The sequence below is a fragment of the Anolis carolinensis genome, chromosome 1 (genome assembly GCF_035594765.1).
Source record: "Anolis carolinensis isolate JA03-04 chromosome 1, rAnoCar3.1.pri, whole genome shotgun sequence".
NCBI lineage: Eukaryota > Metazoa > Chordata > Lepidosauria > Squamata > Dactyloidae > Anolis > Anolis carolinensis.
The window spans coordinates 20,727,626-20,748,451 of record NC_085841.1 but is presented as its reverse complement, the minus strand read 5'-3'; the positions used below and the strand labels follow the sequence as shown (position 1 = coordinate 20,748,451).

General features: G+C 44.7%; 1 long non-coding RNA gene across 4 annotated transcripts in view; it reads left to right on the top strand.

Annotated features, from left to right (window-relative positions):
* Positions 1–269: 269 nt before the first annotated feature.
* LOC103280578 (uncharacterized) overlaps positions 270–20,826 on the top strand; it is a 248,778-nt gene continuing 228,221 nt past the window's right edge. For 2 of the 4 annotated variants that reach the window (XR_010002941.1, XR_010002940.1), the window contains exons 1-2: positions 271–522; positions 12,367–12,444. This is a non-coding gene — a long non-coding RNA (uncharacterized LOC103280578). Of the gene's footprint in view, positions 523–12,366; positions 12,445–20,826 lie in introns of all 4 variants that reach the window. The other 2 variants (XR_001730880.2, XR_010002942.1) reach the window with 2 other exon arrangements.

Genomic DNA, 20,826 nt, shown 5'->3' with positions numbered 1-20,826 from the left:
AGAGAATTGTTTTCTCCAGTACATTGCATGCTAAAAATTTCACAGAAATCACTCAAGAGTACTGGTAGTGACTCCAGTGTGGGAAAGATTGATCCTCAATGTTCCCATGAAGGGAAAAAATATTTCTCAGTCCTTCTTTCCACAAAGGTCTCAACAAGTTCACCATAGAGGCTTTTTTTTTTTTTTTTTGCTTTTTCCTTTCGTTTGTTTATAAATTTCCATCTTCTTTTCATTCTAAAAAATAGGGGCTGGTTTTAATCTCCGTTTATCATTTTCCTTACCACCACTTTCCTACAAAAACATATTTTTGACTTTTTTTTTAAAGGAGAGACAGTACAACTGTATGTGGCAATAAAGTGTGGGAAAATACGACCCCATCATTTCTTACTCCACTTTCATTCTCTCTTATACAGGATTGCCATGAGACCTAATACACTTACTATTCCCAGGACAAGCTGCCAGTTTGCACCTGTATTGTGACCTGCATTGGTATCAGTGGAAGCCACAGGAAGGACATGAAAGGTAAGGAGATGAATAAGAGCTTTCTAATCATATACGTTATATGGAAGAATTGTGTCTAGTGTGACCACATTTCTTGAGGCACCAAATTTCTATTGTTCTGAGACAGGACAACATTAATCAAGCAACGTTTCCGCATCTTTGCAATGCTGTTGGAGGGAACGGCACCTGTCAGACTTCTCTCTTCCTCAGAAGTCTTAGAGGAACTCAGACTTTGTCTTACAGCGAGTATGGTTGCTCTAGACAGTTCTGCTAGACAATGTTTGCTCTAGGCAATGATTATTATCTGTCTGCGGCATGCTGAGTAGACTGTAGAAACTGCTCTGGTATTTATTGAAACAATAGAGACAGGTAAATAAGCCTCTTTCTAACTATCTTTATGCTATTATTATTAAATATCCCACTCTTTCTCTGCGATTATTGCCTATTCAGGTAACTTGCAGGGCCAGACATGTCTGATTTCGGCAGTAGGATGCATTGTGAGCCCCCAGACTCCCCTCTGTTATTTGCTTTCCTGGACTTGGGGAGCTAATTAGGAAAGAGATAAATAGATTTGCGGAAGCAAAATATGATATATAGGGGAAGGACCATATCCAGTGCTATAGCACATATTTTTCATTTCTAGAAGTCTGGAAATCAACCTGTGACACGTCCAGTTTTAAGTAGGACAAGGGTAACAGTTCATAAGAAAGTATCTTGCCTAAAATTCCAAAGAACTCCCAGCATCAGAAAAATTGGTACTAGAGTTTGTACAGATTGTTTGAGGTGGTATAAGGCAGCAGTCTTTTTCATTTTTGGCACAAAATATCTAAATTTCTTTGGGAGGTAAATCAGTATTGAGGTCGAACAGAAATAGGCTTCCTGCATTCAACCTAACCTGCAGCAGAGAGTTCCACAGATCCGGAGAAAAGCCCTGCTGGCCCAACCAATAAATGAAATGTGTGTTCCAACAGCAGCTTATAACCTGTTTCCTTTTTTGCCTCCCTCCCTATCCCCAACAATGTAACTAATCCCTAATAAAAGTATCAATACCTTTTAACCTCCTCTTTGCATGGTGGTTATTTTGTATCTTTCCTTGACTCTGGCATGGGAACCTTTCCTTTCTTACTAATAACAAACCTTCTGCAATGTTTTCCCCTCCCTTCTCAAGCTGCTGGCAAGCAGTCGGTTGGAATGGTTTCCTTTAAACCGCAGTTACGGAGATCCCAGGGCCTCCATAACCACACATTAACAGATTAACCCCAAATTCACACCGCTTCTTTCTGAACCAACCCTAAGCATAACTGCTATCTTGCTTTTACATTTGGAACCTCTCCGCGCCGGGAATCACCTTTATTACTACAGCAACAAGATTTAAATAGACCACAGCTGATTGTCAAACCAAGCCCCTTCGCCAGTGCGCCACTCGCCTCAGCGCTGTTTCAAAGCTCACCAAGTTCGGACTGCATGCTGGACATGGAGAGGGTCGTCCAGGGGTCACCTTGTGCCTCAGGCAGTGACTCCAATCTCCATTGGCCCCTCCTCCTCCCGCTGGACTTTGGCTAGCCTGGCCATGCTATAATAATAATAATAATAATAATAATAATAATAATAATAATAATAATAATAATAACTTTATTTTTATACCCCGCCCCATCTTCCCGAAGGGACTCGGGGCGGCTTACATGGGGCCAGGCCCGATAAAACAAACAAAACAGTAACAAAGCAATAAGACAATTATCCCAGTAAAAAACATCAACATCAATAAAAACAATCATTAAAATCAACAAGCTATGGACCCTCAATGGACACTCAATGAAAACTCCTTCCCTTTCCCCTCAGATTCTGTACTTTCCTATGAGACTTATGGATTTACCTTGGACTTTTGGGTGGGAGTGGGCAATATGATTTCTGGTTCTATGAATGTATTCAATGTATCCCTATATGTCTCCCTTTTCCCTCATGTCTCAATGTATGAAATATCACCTCTGTTTGACCTGGTTGGCAGAAAGTCATCTGCATTCCTGAGAGGAATCCTCTCATAAAGGACACAATCAAATGCCTTGCATGAACAATAGACATAGGTCTTCCCCTTTGAGTCTCGGAGCAGGCCGCCCAAAGGAGGAATTGATCAATTGGTTCTTAGTCATATTCAAATCTGGGACGATCCAGCCTTCGGAAAGCCAAGATTGTCCTGCCTGTTATTCCTTTTGTCTATTTAGGAGCCCCGGTGGTGAAGTGCGTTAAATAAAGCGCTGAGCTGCAGACCGAAAGGTCCCAGGTTCAAACCCCAGGAGCGGCATGAGCGGCCACTGTTAGCTCCAGCTCCTGCCAACCAAGCAGTTCGAAAACATGCCAATGTGAGTAGATCAATAGGTCCGGCGAGAAGGTAACGGCGCTCCATGCAATCATGCCGGCCACATGACCTTGGAGGTGTCTACGGACAACGCCGGCTCTTCGGCTTAGAAATGGAGATGAGCACCAGCCCCCAGAGTCAGACATGACTGGACTTAACGTCAGGGGAAACCTTTACTTTACCTTTATTTACCTGGCCGAACATATTGACAGAGCACTTGCCCATCTGCTTAGTTTCCAGTCTTTTGCAACCCGGAATTTGGCAAGCCACGCCAGACCAATATGTATATTTTCACCCCTGGAAATAACCTTTGGACACCTTGAGGGCTTTTAAGCTATCGGTGCCATCATGTACAGATTAGACCCACAGATTCATTCACAAATTCACTCAGTCGCCCTTTGTCAATGACTCAGACCGCCCCCTCGCTCCTGATTCGCTGAGGAGCCGAAGCGGGGATAGCTCTCTGATTGGGCAGGAGGTTCGCGCCTCTCCTTCAGCTGATTATGACAGCCAATCAGCCTGAAGTCAGCTAAAGGAGGTGTGGCGGGAGATTCAAACCTCACCGCCCTGTCCTTTTCACTATAAAGGGTGCTGTATTCTATTGTATGTCATGTCTTCTCGGCGAATGATTGCGGTTGACATCCTTTCCAGCTGGATCGCATTAAAAACTTAGTGGTTCTTTCTTCAGCCTACTGGTGAGATTTATTTGGGACTGGTAAACTCTGATTCTTAGCAGCTCTCTCTCCTTCTCGCCAGGGGAAACGAGTTTCAGGTCCCTCTCTATCAGGAGGGGACCTCCAAATTTTAGCTCGATTTCAGAATGAGGTTCACATTTCTTCTTAGTCACGAAAATTCATACTCTCTCAGCCTCAGGTGAGGGCAATGGCAAACCCCTCTCTGAATAAATCTTGTCAATAAAACACCTTGATAGAGTTGCCATGAATTGGAAATGACTTTTTAAAAATCGTGTCAGAAGCAACTTGAGAACATACTGCAAGTCGCTTTTGATGTGAGAGAATTGGCCATCTACAGAGACGTTGCCCAGGGGACACCTGCATTTGTTACCAACCTGCTGGGAGGCTTCTGTCCTTGCGAGCTAGAGCTGACAGACGGGAGTTCATCCTGTATCGTGGATTCGAACTGGCAAGCTTCAGGTCAGCAGTCCAGCTGGCACAAGTGTTTAACTCATTGTGCCACCGTGGCTCATGGGGAAATGACTTGAAATGACTTTAAAGTGCACAACAATAAAATACCGGTAATGTTCTCTTGGATCTGTAAATGAAATAAAAAATACTATAGGCTAAATGTTCAGTGTGATGTGTAGTTTGGCCCTCAGTATGTGCAAAAAGCATAATTATTTGTTTGAAACATTTTCCCACATCCTTTAGCCAAAGGGTTCCCAGAGCTGCTACCAAATATTTATCTCATTCATATATATATATATATATATATATATATATATATATATATATATATATTTTCTTCGTGTACTCTGTGAATGCACACTAATGGAGAGGCTGCGCCTGCGCAGGTTCCAACGGAAACTCTTCCCAAGCTGAAGTTTAAATTTTGGCGGTAGCCACGCCCCTCCGTCCCCGGAGGGCATATAAGGCAGCCCTCGGCGCCTGCTCCCCAGTTCCTTTTTTTCTGCCGCAAGGTTCACTTCGGACTCTCATGTCTACGACTCGCTTCAAGCGCTGCACTCAGTGTGCCGCTAAGATTTCTGATTCCGACGGCCACGCCAAGTGCCTCTTCTGCCTCGGGGAGGCACATGTCGTCGGTACCTGCCGTTTCTGCCTAGCCCTGACGGCTCAGGCTAGGAAGAATAGAGCCGCGAGGCTTAGAGCGGCGCTCTACGAAAAATCGCTTGCCCCTGAGCCCGTTCCGTCGACTTCGGGCACGAAGCCGTCGCTCAACCCGAGATCGATGTCGGCTCCGACAGCTAAAGCTCCCTCGGTCTCGTCCAGGGCGTCCAGAGCCTCCAGAACGGCTAAAGCCGCCAAACCGCCGTGCACACTCACCACGGCTACTATGTCGACTCGTTCCGGTCGGGTCGGCCCTTCCTCGACATCGAGCTCGGTGGCCTCCGTGTCCTCGGTTCGATCCCATCTCGGGTCCCCTCCGTCGACCTCTGCGATGAAGATCGCCTTTAAAAGGGCTCATGAGGAAGCTCGTCAGACCCAATCCGACTCAGCAATGGTCCCTCCCACACCGGGTAAATCCATGAGGGTTCCATCAAAACAACCGCTCGCAAAGAAGAGGGCGACCCAACGTTCTTCCTCCTCTGCTTCCTCCAAGATGGACGTCCCTTCTTCGGCGATTTCTTCTAGAAAATCCTCTCCCATCGCTCCCGCTCAGCGGCCTTGTCAACCTTCTCCTCAGCAACTTTCTGATGGCGAGTTGCAGGACTCACCCCACCACTCCACCCAGACAGTGGTCAGGGTGCCATCTCCTCGACCTGCTGTCTCACATCGCCCGTCTCGACAACAGCTTTTTCCCCCGACCTCGACACCGGAGCGGGGTAGACAAACCACTCGCCTGGCTCGAGCGGCCCAGGCCTCGGCCTCCAAGGACACTCGGCCACAGATTGCTCCTGCTCTTGAGGCTTTGCCACCACCAGAGACTGTGTTGTCATCTCCCCCTCAGTCCCCTCAAGGGGCTGAGGATGATGAGATTGATATCGATCGCCCTGATTCCGCTCTCTCGGCCTCGGTGGTATCTCTAGGCCTTGATCTCTCTCCTCCTCATGATGCTTATGAGGTGGACCCTCCTTCGCCTACCGACAACATTCGGGCTTTCTCCGAACAAATGATTAGAATGGCCGATGCCCTGGGTCTGGAAATCAAACAAACTTCCAAGGCGGTGTCTGACCCGGTTTTCAAACGGGTCCAAGCCCAAGCCCCTCCAGCCACGCTGTTACCGTTTTTGCCTTACCTTCTAGATGTCATCCAATCATCTTGGAAGACTCCTTCCTCGATTCCTCCTACCTCGAAGAGAATCGAATCTTGGTATCGTACAGATGACGACACCTTAGAATGGCTTAAACACCATCCCGACCCAAATTCCATGGTCGTTAAGGCTTCTCAAACCTCCGGTCGTGAATCCACTACCCCTGCAGATAGAGAGGGCAAGAGATTTGACGCGGTTGGTCGGAAGCTCTATTCCGGGGCCCTTCTACTTTGTAGAATGGCGAACTATGGGGCCTGTATGGGGGCCTACCAGCAGATCATTTGGGAAAAAGCACAGCCCTTCTTCGCGAAGTTGTCTGACGAAGACCGGTCGGTCATGTCCACCCTCCAGCAAGAGGCCGACTCGCTAGCGCATCATCAAATTCAGATGGCTAAGCATACAGGCGACATGGCCGGTAAGATGATCGCCCATGCCATTGCCATTCGTCGCCACGCCTGGCTGAGGTCGTCCGGTTTGTCCTCCTCCTCCAGACAAGTCATCGAAGACCTCCCCTTCGACGCCATGGGCCTCTTTAATTCCGGCACTGACGACAAGCTCAAAACCAACCATGACTTTAAAGTTCTGGCCACTAAATGCGGTGACCAACCCCAAACGCACCGCACCAAGTGGTTTCCTCAGCGTTTTCGGCGTTTCCCGCCTCCCTCTTACCGCCATCAATCCTTCAGGCGTCCCTCGGTATCGAACAACCAGAACCGCCAACAGCCGCGACGCGCTGTTCAACCGCAGAGACAACGCGGTCGTACCACCCCCACCGCTGGTCAACCCCACCGGCGTTCCTGACGCCATCTTTCTCTCCAGAGACTCTTGCTACGGTACCGATGCAGTTCTCATTCCTCCGCACCCCTCTCCTCCACCAAATCAACCTCATGGTCTCTTTTTAGACCGACTGGCTCCCTTCTTTCACCGGTGGAAATCTATCACTTCAGATGCCTGGGTCCTCAAAATTGTCCAAGAAGGCTATGCCTTAGAGTTCGAGGAGCTCCCACCCACGGGACAGGTTCTTCTCTCCAACCCTTCTCGAGAAATTCTTGCAGAGGTCAACGCCCTCCTCGCCAAGGGGGCTATTCGGCCTTCTCCATCGATACAGGACCCTCAAAGCTTCTTCTCCAGATACTTCACGGTCCCGAAGAGGGGTGGGGGCCTCCGCCCCATTCTAGACTTACGTATGCTCAATGTCTTCATACGTCCAACCAAGTTCAGGATGGTGTCCATCGCCTCCATCCTCCCGATGCTTCAACGCGGGGACTACTTCGTGTCTATAGACCTACGAGACGCTTATTTCCACGTAGCGATTCGAGAAACCCACAGGCGCTTCCTCTCTTTCAAAGTTCTCGACCAAACCTACCAGTTTACCGTTTTACCCTTTGGCCTCGTTACGGCCCCAAGGGTCTTTACCAAGGTCGTCGCTGTCGTGGCTGCCCACCTCCGGCTCCAGGGGATCACAATCTTCCCTTATCTAGACGACTGGCTTCTGGTCGAATCCGACCCTGCCCTCCTCCGACGTCACGTCGACTACACCCTCTCCCTTCTAGAATCTCTCGGTCTCCAGCTAAACCCCGACAAATCTCACCTCACTCCGTCGAACAAAATCCGCTTCATCGGTGCCCTGTTCGACTCAATCTCTCGGACTGTCTCTCTCCCGCTCGACAGGTTCCTAGCCCTTCGCCAACAAATCACCTTTTGCGAGACCCACCGGAGGGTTCGGGCTCGGTCCATCCAGGTATTGCTGGGCCACATGGCCTCCACAGTCCTCACAACCCCGTTTGCCAGGCTCCATCTCCGGACTCTGCAGAGATGGTTTATAGACGTTTTCAAGCCATTTCGCCACCTCAACTCGAGGTTTCTCTCCATCCCACTCCATGTTCGTCGGTCGCTTCTCTGGTGGAAGTCCCTTTCCAACGTCTGCAAGGGTCTTCCGTTCCACCCGATTCCTCCCTCGACCACCATAACCACGGACTCATCCAATTTCGGCTGGGGAGCCCACATGAGCGGTCTCACTGTTCAAGGCCTCTGGTCTCCTTCCGAGAGGGCCAATCACATAAACTTTCTGGAACTCCTTGCCATCTTCAAGGCTCTGAAAGCCTTCTCCCGCCTGATCTCCAAAAAATCTGTCCTCGTCCAATCAGACAACACAGTAGCAGTCTTCTACATCAACAAACAGGGCGGCACGGGTTCAAGGAAGCTGATGCTTCTCTCCTCCCAGCTGTGGTACTGGTGCATAGCCCGCAACATTCAAGTCTCGGCGATTCACCTTCCCGGGATCCAAAACAATTTAGCAGATGCCCTCAGCAGGATGACGACCTCCTCCCACGAGTGGATGCTCGATCCCGAGACTCTTCTTTCTCTTTTTCGCAAATGGGGCTTTCCCACTCTGGACCTCTTCGCTTCTCCCCAGAACGCACAGTTGCCTCGGTACGGGGCAAGACTTCCCCTGTCCTCCTTTCCAGGCTGCCTGGGGGACGCCTTCCTTCTGGACTGGTCAGCGGAACCGATCTACCTCTTTCCGCCTTTTCCTCTCATACCAAAGGTCCTACAGAAACTCCGGTCGATACCGATGTCGGCGATCCTGATAGCTCCAGCCTGGCCTCGCCAACCTTGGTTCCCGGCTCTTCTTCATCTCTCCAGAGCGACCTTCTTCACCCTGCCTCTCCTGCCGCACCTCTTGTCCAGAGAGAACGGCCAGATCCTGCACCCGGATCTCCCCTCTCTACATCTCACTGCTTGGAGAATTCTCGCCTGACCTCCCTCCCGCAGAACCTGCAGGAGGTCCTCCGCACAGCTCACAAGCCGGCTACAACCAGATCTTACACTTATAAAGTTTCTCGCTTCCGCTCTTTTCTTCGCTCCCGGGGAATTGCTGCCTTCCCAACCTCGATACCGATAGTACTGGACTTCCTTATGTCTCTGGCAGACCAAAAACTTTCTCTTGCTTCTATGAAATCTTACTTGGCCGCCCTATCCTGGTGTTTTCAACAACATGGTAGACCGTCGTTGTTCTCTGATCACCTTGTCAAAACCTTCTTAAAGGGATACAATAACATCTGCCCGCCGTCTCAGCCTCCTACTCCGGGGTGGAACCTCGAGCTTGTGCTTTCCCAGCTCACTACCTCCCCTTTCGAACCTTTGGCTTCGACCGACCTACGTCTCCTTTCTTGGAAAGTTGCCTTCCTGGTGGCCATAACTTCAGCGCGCAGACCCTCGGAACTGGCGGCCCTTCGGGTTGATGAACCTTACCTCCGTTTTCATCATGACCGTGCCGTTCTCCGCCCGGACATCACCTTCCTTCCCAAGGTGGTCTCAGCCTTTCACCTTAACCAGGACATTGTCCTCCCCGCCTTCTTTCCAGACCCCTCGTCTCCCCTTGAGCGGAGACTGCACCTCCTTGATGTGCGCAGGGCACTCCTTTTCTATCGGGACCGTACTAAAGACATTCGAAAGACCCCAAAACTTTTTGTGGCCCATGCTCCAGATAAACTGGGCAATCCTATTTCTTCACAGAGACTGTCTCATTGGATTGCTCAGGCTATTGAACTGGCCTACGAACTGGCCAAACGCCCACCCCCTCCGTCGGTTCGCCCGCGTTCGACGAGAGGCCTCTCCACGTCGACTGCCTTCCTAAGGGGCATCCCCCTGGACTCTATTTGCAGGGCAGCAATCTGGTCCAACCCACTTACGTTTGTGTCTCACTATAGGGTGGACCAGAAAACCTTAAAGGATTCAGCCTTTGCTAGGGCAGTTTTATCATCCTGTTTGTCCTGAAAGGCTTCTTCATGTATTCCTTCTTTGTGGATGTTTTTTCATGCGATTCTTTTATCGATTTCCTGTTCAGTACATGTTTGCACTGTTCTCTCTGACAAATTGTGCCTTATTTGCCACTGCCTTCCTCCTTTGGGGAATGATGCGCCTTACTTGCACATGTTTTCTTAAACTGTTTATATCATGCCTCACCGGGTTGCTCTCAGGGTTACGCGTGTGTTCATGCAATACTTCAATGGGTCCTTCGGACCATGCTATTGATGTTTAATAAACATATGTTTGGACATTATCTCGTTGTCAGGGTTTGCTTAGCCCGCCTCCGAGACCTAAGCGTGCTAGTCTCCATTAGTGTGCATTCACAGAGTACACGAAGAAAAAGGACAGGTTGCTTACCTGTAACCATGTTTCTTCGAGTGTATTCTGTGAATTCACACAAGCCCGCCCTTCCTTCCCCTCTGGCAAACCCTCTCCCTTCCTCGTTGCCTTAGCGGCGTAGGAACTGGGGAGCAGGCGCCGAGGGCTGCCTTATATGCCCTCCGGGGACGGAGGGGCGTGGCTACCGCCAAAATTTAAACTTCAGCTTGGGAAGAGTTTCCGTTGGAACCTGCGCAGGCGCAGCCTCTCCATTAGTGTGAATTCACAGAGTACACTCGAAGAAACATGGTTACAGGTAAGCAACCTGTCCAAATTTATTACTTGCCTCTCCCTATGACTCAAGGTGGAATACAACATCTTTAAAACAAGAGAGAAAACACTATTAAACGACATACAACAAGATACACAGAGTTAACATCCAAGTTAAAACCCACGGATGAAATGCAGATTTATGATATATTTTAGCTTTCTCTGCTATCCGGTTCACAACTCAAATAAGACACAACACACAAGGGAATAGGAAGGAGGCAGAAATTAAGTTCAGCAGCAGCTAATTCCTTGTTTGCGGCTGCTCATCTTCTCCCTCAGCAGCCAAAACAATAGTAATTGCAGGATGGAGAGAAGGGTGCTAACCATCAGCTTTAAAAGATAAACTGCACTTGTTTATTGTTGATGTGAATGCAGCTAATTATTCAAAGAACCAAACAGGATCTTTTGGCCTTGTGGTAGTCCAGAGCACCCCACTATTAAAAGCTTTCTCTCAGTCCTGCTAATGTAAATGTGCACCATGGCAGCAGAAATAATACCCAGCTATTTTGTTTGAATCTTTTTAAGGCCAGCATGGCATTGTGGTTTGAATGTTGGACTACAACTCTGATGGCTAGAGTTTGATTCCCTGCTCAGCCATGGAAACCCATTGGGTGACCTCAAGTGAGTCACACACTCTCAGCCCCAGAAAACGCTGTGATAGGGACGCCATAAATTGGAAACAGTTGGAAGGCACACACACCAGTCTTAAGGCAGAGGTGGCATGTTTGCGCCTCAGCCATATTTCTGGTTATAAGCAATTACGTTTCAAATTGCACTTCGTCCCCTTGTCAATAGACTTTGTACAGCGATACAGTTATCACCGTTTCCTATATTTTAGCTGTTGCTTGGGAACTTTTCAGAGATGGATGTGAGGCTTGTCACTGACATGTTGAGGCATTCTTGTTCAAATGACTTTTGTGTGTGGCTTTTTGTGGCCTAACAAAAGCTGGTCAATTCTATGAAATGCTGGGAGTTGTAGTTTAGTGAGACACCAGCACTGTTTGGCAGAGAAGGCTAAAGACTTTGTGAAACTGCAGTTTCCATAATTCTATGGCATTGTGCCAAGGCATTTGAAGTAGTGTCAAACTGCATTTGTTCTACAGTGCAGATATGCCCAAGGAGTCTGGAGACCAAGTTTTGAATGCCTGCTCAACCAGAGAAATCCACTGAGTCACCTTGGTCAGATCAAATTCTGTTAATGGCAAATTGTGTTAATGGCAAACCCTCACTAAACAAACTTTGCCAAGAAAACCCTGTGGTAACCAAACCTCCGTATCAATGGATTCTGTATTGATGGCTTTAACCATCCATTGTTTGAATTCTTTTTTTTAATTTCCAAAAGCAAATACTGATTTTCTCATGGATATAAGGGATACCATTTTATTACACCATTGTATATAATGGAACTTGAGCATGCACAAGTTTTGTATCCATAGAGGTTCCTGAAACCAAACCCCTGCAGATACCAAGGGTTCACTGTATATAGGTTAACCTTAGTGTCATCATAACTCTGAACCTGAGGGCATACAACACACATACAGAGTATAAAATCCTGTCCATAACCAGTCAATGTATATTTTGGTTAGGGGTGTGTACAGCCACCCATTTTGCAAGAAGCCCTTGAATACCTTCCTGCATACTGTCAAGAATAATACTTTTGGTAAAAGGACCCTCAGTTATGCTGGTGTGGGAATCACACCTTTGAAAATACATCATTCACTTTAGGGTGCACTTACTTCCTTTGAATGAAACAGAAGAGGAAACAGAATGTCTTCATTTATTCAGTGTAAAAAATGTTTCCCTCCTACGGTATGGACTACAATGGCTCTTTCCTGGAATAAATTGGGTTACAGATATCCTGAGAAGTTCACTAGTCATACTCTGAAATATTTAGAGAATGTGAGGAGAGGAAGTGGTGGTTTGTGAGTCAGCATGAGTAATCTGGTTACAGTGAGCATGAAGTTTGAGTTGCGTTTTTTCTTCTCTCTTAATCATTTCATGATTTTTTTAATGGATGGAAATAAATGAGGTTATGCCTTTGATAGCTAGCACTTCTTTCAAACCCATGTTTAATCAAATTGCTTACTATTTATGTGCTGCAGTTTTTAATCCTGAGAGCCCCTGCTTTCAAAGAAGATGAAGAGAAGGAAGAAGAGAGAGAAACAAAAAGCAGCCCAATGGTAAGTGCATTCCTCTTCTTTTTCTCTTTGTATAGATTGTGTTGCATAAGTATATACTGACATCCTAAGCTTTACCAGCTCTTCCTTGCAGGCAGAGGAATGGTTCAGAATTCCCTAGAATATTCAGAATGATATTCTGTTAAGAAACATCCTCTTGATAATCTAATTAATGTCTCGCCTTTTAAAGTGACCTTTTTAGTTTTGAGCTCTTGCCTAAGAATGGCTTGCAGACAAATTAGATGCACTGCAGAAAGACTGAACACTGAGAGGTCAAAACATGCTGACAACTGCTGGTTTTCCTCTCCTGGGACTAAGTGTTGAGATACATGCAATAACTATAGCTCAGTTTACATATATATGTCTAATTCTAAAGAGGTTCTCTATTTGTAAGAGCAACAACCAAGAAAATAAACCCCTAAAACCATTTGCATAACCCTTTTTGAAGTACTGTACCACAAATCCTGAGGTCCCCTGGAAAATACACAGTGAAGGTAGCAAAGCTGGTTGAGTAATTTGCCTATTATTTCATTATATACAAGAAGGTGATTTGATTGGTTTGCTGCTGTGCTATTGGACTGACTCTCTATGACAGTTTGCTAAAGCTTAACATCTGAATGATTCAGAACTCATTATTGACAGTTTGAATCAGTAGGTATCAAGCATCTGAATGAACTGGCATTGTTCTACAGGTTTGTTGGGCACTGAATGCTTGTCAATGTGTTGCCAAGTAGGGCTGGGCATATAACTTGAAATAAAGACAATTTGAGAGAAAGTCAAGGAAGAAAATGCAAAGACAGGATTACAGTTGAATCTTAAGAAAACAAAAATAATGACTGCAGATGATTTATAGAACTTTAAAGTAGGTGAAGAAGACGTTGAAATAGTTTGGGATTTTTGTGTCTTGACTCACTCATTAATCAGAATGGAGATTGCAGCCAAGAATTAGAAGAAGGCTAGGACTTGAAAGGGTAGCTAAGAAGAAACTGGACATCATCCAGATATATAACTGAATACTAAAGTTGGGATTGTCTGTGCCATTATTTTGAATTTTTATGTGTGTTTGTGAAAGTTGAACAATGAAGAATGCTGATAGAAAGGAAATAAATTCATTTGAAATGCAGTGCCTGAGAACATTTCTACAGCTATTATGAACTGCTAAATGGAGAAAGAAAGAAATGGTTCTAGAGCAAATCAAGCCTGAACTCTCCCTAGAAGACTAAATGGAGGAGTTTGTATTTTGGAAATATCACCACTTGGTAAGGTAGAATGCAGGAGGAAATAAGGAAGACCACATTTTAGAGGACAGACTCAGTCAAGAGATGCAGGGCCCTGAGTCTGCAGGGCCTGAGTAAGGGCTGCTGATGACCTAGCAATCTTGCATTGACAGGATCACCGTATGTCAAGAGCCCCCAGTGTCACAAAGGGTTAAACCCTTGTGCCAGCAGACTGCTGACTTGAGGGTTAGGTTGCCGACTGAAGGTTACCGGTTCAAATCCAACCCAGGAAAAGCATGGATGAGCTCCCTCTGTCAGCTCCAGCTCCATGTGGGGACATGAAGGAAGCCTCCCACAAAGGTGGTAAAATATCAAACATCTGTGCATCCCTTGGGCAACGTCCTTGCAGATGGCCAATTCTCTCACACCAGAAAAGACTTACAGTTTTCTCAAGTCGCTCCTGACATGAAAAAAAAACATATGTCAAAGTTGTAGACATATGTCTACAAAGCAGCTAGGTATGCATGTGTGCATATTGTTAGTTGAAATATTAGATACATTCATCCCTCCATTTTGGTGGAATGTACAGATATACCTCCTCTGGAAAAGTTGAACAATGCTAATATCTCCGGAGAGGATGGGTGCCCCACTGTGGTCCCAACACACTTACTTTGTAAATCTATTCTCTTTTTCTCATCCTGTGTGACACAAATATCTTTTTTGCCCAGGCAAAGGAAGGAAGATACTGAGGGATCAGGATCATGTGGCAAACCAGAAGAAGAGAGAAAACTGGCCTCTTGTGTGTCTGTACATCACTTACCCAGAATATCTGGTTCCACCTCCTTTTCCTGTGAGACACGTGTTCCTGTTCCCTCTGGTACACATCTTCCTTTCTTCAGGCAGAGCAGAGATTCAGAGAACACAGGAAGAGGATCCAGATCAATAGAGTAAATGAAGTGCAGTAGAGTCTCGCTTATCCACCCTTCGCTCATCCAACGTTCTGCATTATCCAACGCAGTCAGTGGGCCTCTCTGTGTGCCCACCGGGACAGGCGAGACATCGCCGGTGCAGACTTTTCCTGTCAGGCATAGCATCCGGCCTGCACAGCGTCCATCCTATTATCCATTATCAGAATATTCATATCCTAAGCACTCAAACACTCCAGGCAGTGGGAAGGCAGATGAGATTAAAACTATACACACAAAGTGGGACTGAACCTCAAGAAAAACTGTGAGTTAATGCTGTACCACATCTCTCCATATCTGGTTCCTTCCAGAGACCCCAAAGGGGAATAGGGAAATGCCACCCTCCAGGAGAGTAATGTGAACATGACCAAATCATTTTTATTTATGTAATGACAGCACATTCTGTTTTTTTCATATTGCAGAGATGATCACTTACCTTTTAATGAAACCAAAGAACTACACAAATTACAAACAACTAAAAACAAAACGTATCACCACAACAAGGAATTCAACCAGTTCTTCTGACAAGCAGGATGACCACCATCCAATTTACAAAATTCACATCCACATACGTAATTTGACATTTAATGGGCTTTTCTTTGATCCCTCCTTATTATCCAACATTTTCGCATGTGCAATGTTTTGCTGGCCCGTTTATGTTGGATAAGCGAAACTCTACCATAGCAAGGTACTCACTCCTCTCTTAACCTATGTGCCACGAGTTTCCATTTCACCCAGAAAAGGAATGGAGATATTGAGTTGAACAAAGACGTGTAGAAAATAGGATAACAACGAGGAACCTGCCCTGTCCATACCTGTGCCATCACTTAACCAACTCATCCAGTGCCTTCTCCTCTTCCTGTTTTTGTGTCTTTCTATTCCCCTCAAGACTCATATTTGCTCATGCAGAACAAAGATTCATGGAACACAAAAAAGGGAGCTGGATCAGAGTGGTAAGGGAAACGACGTTAAGCAGACTAGGACACGGAACAACTGTGGTGGAGGCTCCTTCTTTAGAGGCATTTAAACAGAGGCTGGATGGCCATCTGTTGGGGGTGCTTTGAATGCGATTTCCTGCTTCTTGGCAGGGGGTTGGACTAGATGGCCCATGAGGTCTCTTCCAACTCTACTATTCTATGATTCTATGATTCTAAGCTGGCTTCTTCCCTTACTTGCATGCCGTGTGTCTCTATTTTGCCCAGGGAAAGGAAGAGAGATACCTGGCTGAACAAAGATTGGTTCCATGTGTCTTCTGAACAACCCCGTTGCTTACTCCTGAGAACAAGAAAAGGAACCAGAAGGGAATTCTGTGTATATGGCATATTTTGGGAACAATATCACACCAGCTTGAACAGCTTCTGGCTACAATATTAAGTCCTGTTTTAGTCAGAGATAAGGACAAATATCTGGATGCAAGGTCTAGAAGTCTCAGCAGTAACAAAGCAAATAATCACATCCTAGTAGGGAAAGCCTATATAAGAACAATTTGTTGTGGAGATGAATGAGAGGCGTTTCAAACTCATGTGAAACCTGCTCTAAATTAACTGCTTAAATAATTTTAAAAAGAATATAGACCTCAGTCCCAGTCCCGATACATCTAGCTGAATTGCTTGAGGCAACACTCCCTGGTTCCAGCAGTAATCAGGATGGAAACATGGACGTCCTTATGCAGTGCAATATTTGATCCCATTGTTTGCTTTTGTGATGTAAAAACAGTCAGTGGGATAAATCAGATTGGAAATGCCTGTAGTTCCAGCAAATGGCTAATAAGTGCTTTGTTATACCTGCTGCAGATACTGGGGGAAGGAAATAATCCTCATGGCTGATATTTTTAATAAGTAGAATTGTAATGAGTTTTGTTTTTAAAAAAAGATAAAAATGACATCTCGGGAATTTTACTGGAAAGGAATATTTTACAAGATTTGCACCACACTGTTGGTCAATTGACAGTATTATGACCAAATCAGTTCATCATAGAGCCAATTCTTCGAGTAGCCCATCTGCCATGTTGTCTGTGTACCAGTTGCTATGAGGTTTGAAGCTCATCTACTGTACGGAGAGGCAATGATTATCCTCACTTGATTTCACAACTAATCACTAAATATATGCCTTTCACACAGTTTCTAAAATAGAAACTGGACCACTCCCTTCTCCCCACATTTCCAGTAGTCAGACCTAGAAGAATTCAGCAGTGGCTTTGCTCTGAAAAATGTATACAATTGTTTCTTCCATTATCAAGTAGATGTTGGAATTCTGTCTGTTGATCCAACTCCAGTAGTATTTCAACAATTTTCTGACGTTGTGATTCCCAAAGTGTTTTTGACTGGTGCCTTCCTTTTAAAACTGCTGTTTTACCATACCTTTTATTGTGAGCAGTAGTTTCTCAAAATGATTAATGTAGGTCGATGGTCTATCAGAAATATGTTCCAACTTTAAGAAAGCTTCATCTCCAAAACAAATTCTTCTCACATACACTTTCTTTGATAGATTCTTTGCTTTGCTTTGTTACTGCTATGACTTTTAGACCTTGCATCCAGATCTTTGTCCTTATCTCTAACTACAACAGGACTTGATACTGTAGCCAGAAGCTGTTCAAGCGTGTGTGATATTGTTCCCAAAATATGCCATATACACAGAATTCCCTTCTGGTTCCTTTGATTGTTAACTTGCAGGAGACACTAGAAAGGAAATTTGTGTATTTATGTGTGGAATTTCCAAAACGCACAGGTGTGCAGGGACATCTGCAGGACTGAACCATTAGGAAAAGAAAAATTCCCTCAAGAGTATACTTAGAAAGATTTTTTTTTAAAAATGATAGTTGTGAGAATCGTTAGGCACCCCTTACTCTTACCCATCAATTCCCATCTACTGATCTCCCCCACCCTTTATATTTGTGTTATCTAAGTTAACATCAGTTTAGGAATAATGCATCTGCTGGGGAAATGTCATTAGACCTCTGTTCTGTATGCACAGCTGTGTTTGTGCAAGTACCAGCCATTACAAATGGAAGATGGATGAAACTGTGAACACAACTGCAGTGTTAGTATAGAACTGCATTGACTTTTGCAAAACATCAGATGCGTTTGCATTTCTGATTATTTAATTAACATCTGGTAGTGTGTATATCCCAGGGAGCCAATGGGAAATAGCAGTTTAAGTGTCGGACCAAGGTTTGAATCCCCATGAAGTTCTGAAACACATTGATGACCTTATGTAAGTCATAAGAAGACAATAGCAAATCTCTTTAGAACAAATGTTACCAAGAAAACCCTGTGGTAGAGTCACCATAGGTGGAAAACCACTTGAAGGTACACAACAACAAAGTATACTCCGCCTGTCTTCCAGTGAGCTCAAGGCAATAGGCATGTTCTCTCCATCTTCATATTCCTTTCCTGACTTTCTTCCAGTGAGCTCAAAGTTACATGTATGGCTTTCCTTCTCCCCATTTTATTCTGACAAGACTATCAGGAAGGTCACACTGAGAGAGTGTAACTAGTTCCAAGACATTGGCAATCTAATGGTTCAGTGATGTCTAGAATCTGGGTCTCTCATGTCCTATTCCATTACTTCAACCATTTAATGTCACTGGTTATTTATCATTACAACCAAGCTATAAGGTAGATCAGCCAGAGCACTCCTGTCTCAGTGGGAACAAGAATCAGGATCACATGCAGGAAGAAAGGCTTTAAGGTCTTAATCAGAATTCTATCTACTGATCTTCCTGCATCTCTTTGTTAGCCATTTGGTGTGGGAGAAAAATGATCTTATGGGTGAATTTAACAAGTCAGTGAAAGTTCCACTGGAACCATTAGGCAGAATATTCCCATAAATCAGCGGTTCCCAACCTGTGGTTTGTGGATCACCAGTGGTCCACAAGAACTAAAATATGGTCAGTTGCTTCACTATTGCTACTACAGATAGTAACACAGCCCAACCCATAGTGTCTTCGTTTTTAGGCCTGTTCCTGGGGTTATTTGGAGTGCTGATTCAGAAAATTGCATTGGATAGACCACATCATCTCTAGATTATTACATATGTTTTTATGTGGGCGAGCAGGTGGCGACTATTGGATGACATATTCAGTATCAGAAACTGGAGTTGATGTGGTCTATCCAATGCAATTTTCTGAATCCGCACCCGAAATAACCAAACTGAATCTAAAGTTGACCAAAAACTGATTCGTAACCCTTTTGGTACTAATGTTTGATCCCTGTTGAAGTGGTCCCTGGTCAATGAATCAATGAATCTGAAGAGGAGAATTGGCCCTGTGTATACCCTCAACTTCACTCGCCTGCTGGATCTGGTTCCTTCTCTTCCTGTGTGTGTGCAGTGTCTTTCTGTTCCCCTCAGGACTCATATTTGCTTGGGCAGAACAGAGATCATGGAACACAAAAAGAGGGGCTGGATCAAAGTGGTAAGGGAAACGGCATTAAGCTGGCTTCTTCCCTTACCTGCATGCCGTGAGTCTCTATTTTGCCCAGGGAAAGGAAGAGAGATACCTGCTGAACAAAAATTGGTTACATGTGTCTCCTAGAACCCCTAAACATGGCTCCAGCAGCTGCCAAATGTAATTTGTTTTCAATTTTTGGATGATTTACTGTTTGAAAACTGGCCAAAAGTCCCAATGAACTAACTATAAATGCAGCTGTATGTTCCCTCTGATCCTACCAAAGTCTCCATTTTTACTACCCTTCCCAGTTGTGGCAAGTTAGAGTATAGTGCTGCAGCCTCACCTAATCTCCTCATTAATAACCTCTACCATCTTAACTATTCTAAACACAGTAGTTATGGGCAGAACTTGGAAACGACTTTTTTAAAATTAGAAAACACAGAATCCCTCAGTTGCAATGCTGGCTGGGGCAATTGTTGGAACTATAGTCCAAAAAAGGAAATTTTCCCAGTTCTGGCTTCTAGCTGTTTTAGCTGTTGCTCAGTGCATCATATGTATCTACTGTTTGCTAGATCTGGCCAATTCAATACGGTTTTTAGCAGCATGTTACAGCTTTTTTTGCATGACTCACTGGGCAGGAGACTTGGTTTGCTGCAGTCTGTGGATGGCTGTTAGATAAGAGGACAAAATGCTTTACTTGAGGAGGCTTGAATCTTTAGTTTCTTGATGTGACCCACTTGTAAATCAGTGACCCAGAAATGATTGTGTGACTCCACAGCCTCAATGTCTACAGAGAGTATTAAAAATTCTACAGTGTCATTGTTGGTGAAAGCAGAATTTGAAAAGTGTTAGTTAACAAGCAATTAGTCCCCGTCACTTGCTACTTTCCCCCCTTCTGTTGGAATTTCCTTCTATGTTTCGTGTGTTTCCAAACGGTGGTCTCTTTGTGTGTACAATAATTTCATAAGCTTTTCTTATGCAAGGAGTATTCAGTAATGATTTAGTAGCATACAGTAAATGAAACCGAGTCAATCAAGAATGAACATTTATAAGACAATGTTTTTTCCTTTGTCATGTGAATATTGGTGAACTCTTGACGACCTAAATAAGGGAAGACGGTTGTGCAGCTGCCTTATATGTAGTCACTCTAGTGTGTCGGCTTTCTGATTTAGAATGAGTAAGTGCCTGTGCTCTTTAAAATTGCCTTTTTGGTGATAGGAAGAGATTAAATCTGCCTTTGTCAAATAGAAAATGTGTCCCCTGATTGTTCTGCTTCATAGTTTTGGGCAACAATGGAGTATAACAGGAAAGTAGGTGTTATGGTGACCCGACCAACGTATGTTTGAATGTAGATTGTGTTAAGACATCTGAAAGTAATGGGAACACTTTAAAATAGTGTGAAATTATTTACAACGAAGCAACCTGGAGAGAAAAATAATGTTGGTTCAAACAGTTGAATTTTCCAGTGATACATGTGAATTCATTTGCTTAATCTGTCAATCTTCTTAATGTATGTTATGACGTAAAACTGAATACTCTTATATATATGGTATTACATATAAACAATTGACATTTAATGTTAGTTGTTATTATTTTAGTTGTTACTACTATTAAAATTGATATTTACAGAATCTAATTTAATTTTAAGAACTAAGAAGAGCCATGCTGGTTCAGACATTTTTGTCTCTCTTGTAGAGGAACATGCAGCAAAGGGGACAGAGCTCTTGTTTATGTGTACTTTGTACCAATAAAGGAGGAAAATCTCCACAATCATAATGTATCTAGTAATGTTTGGTGTCAGAGTTGACATGTT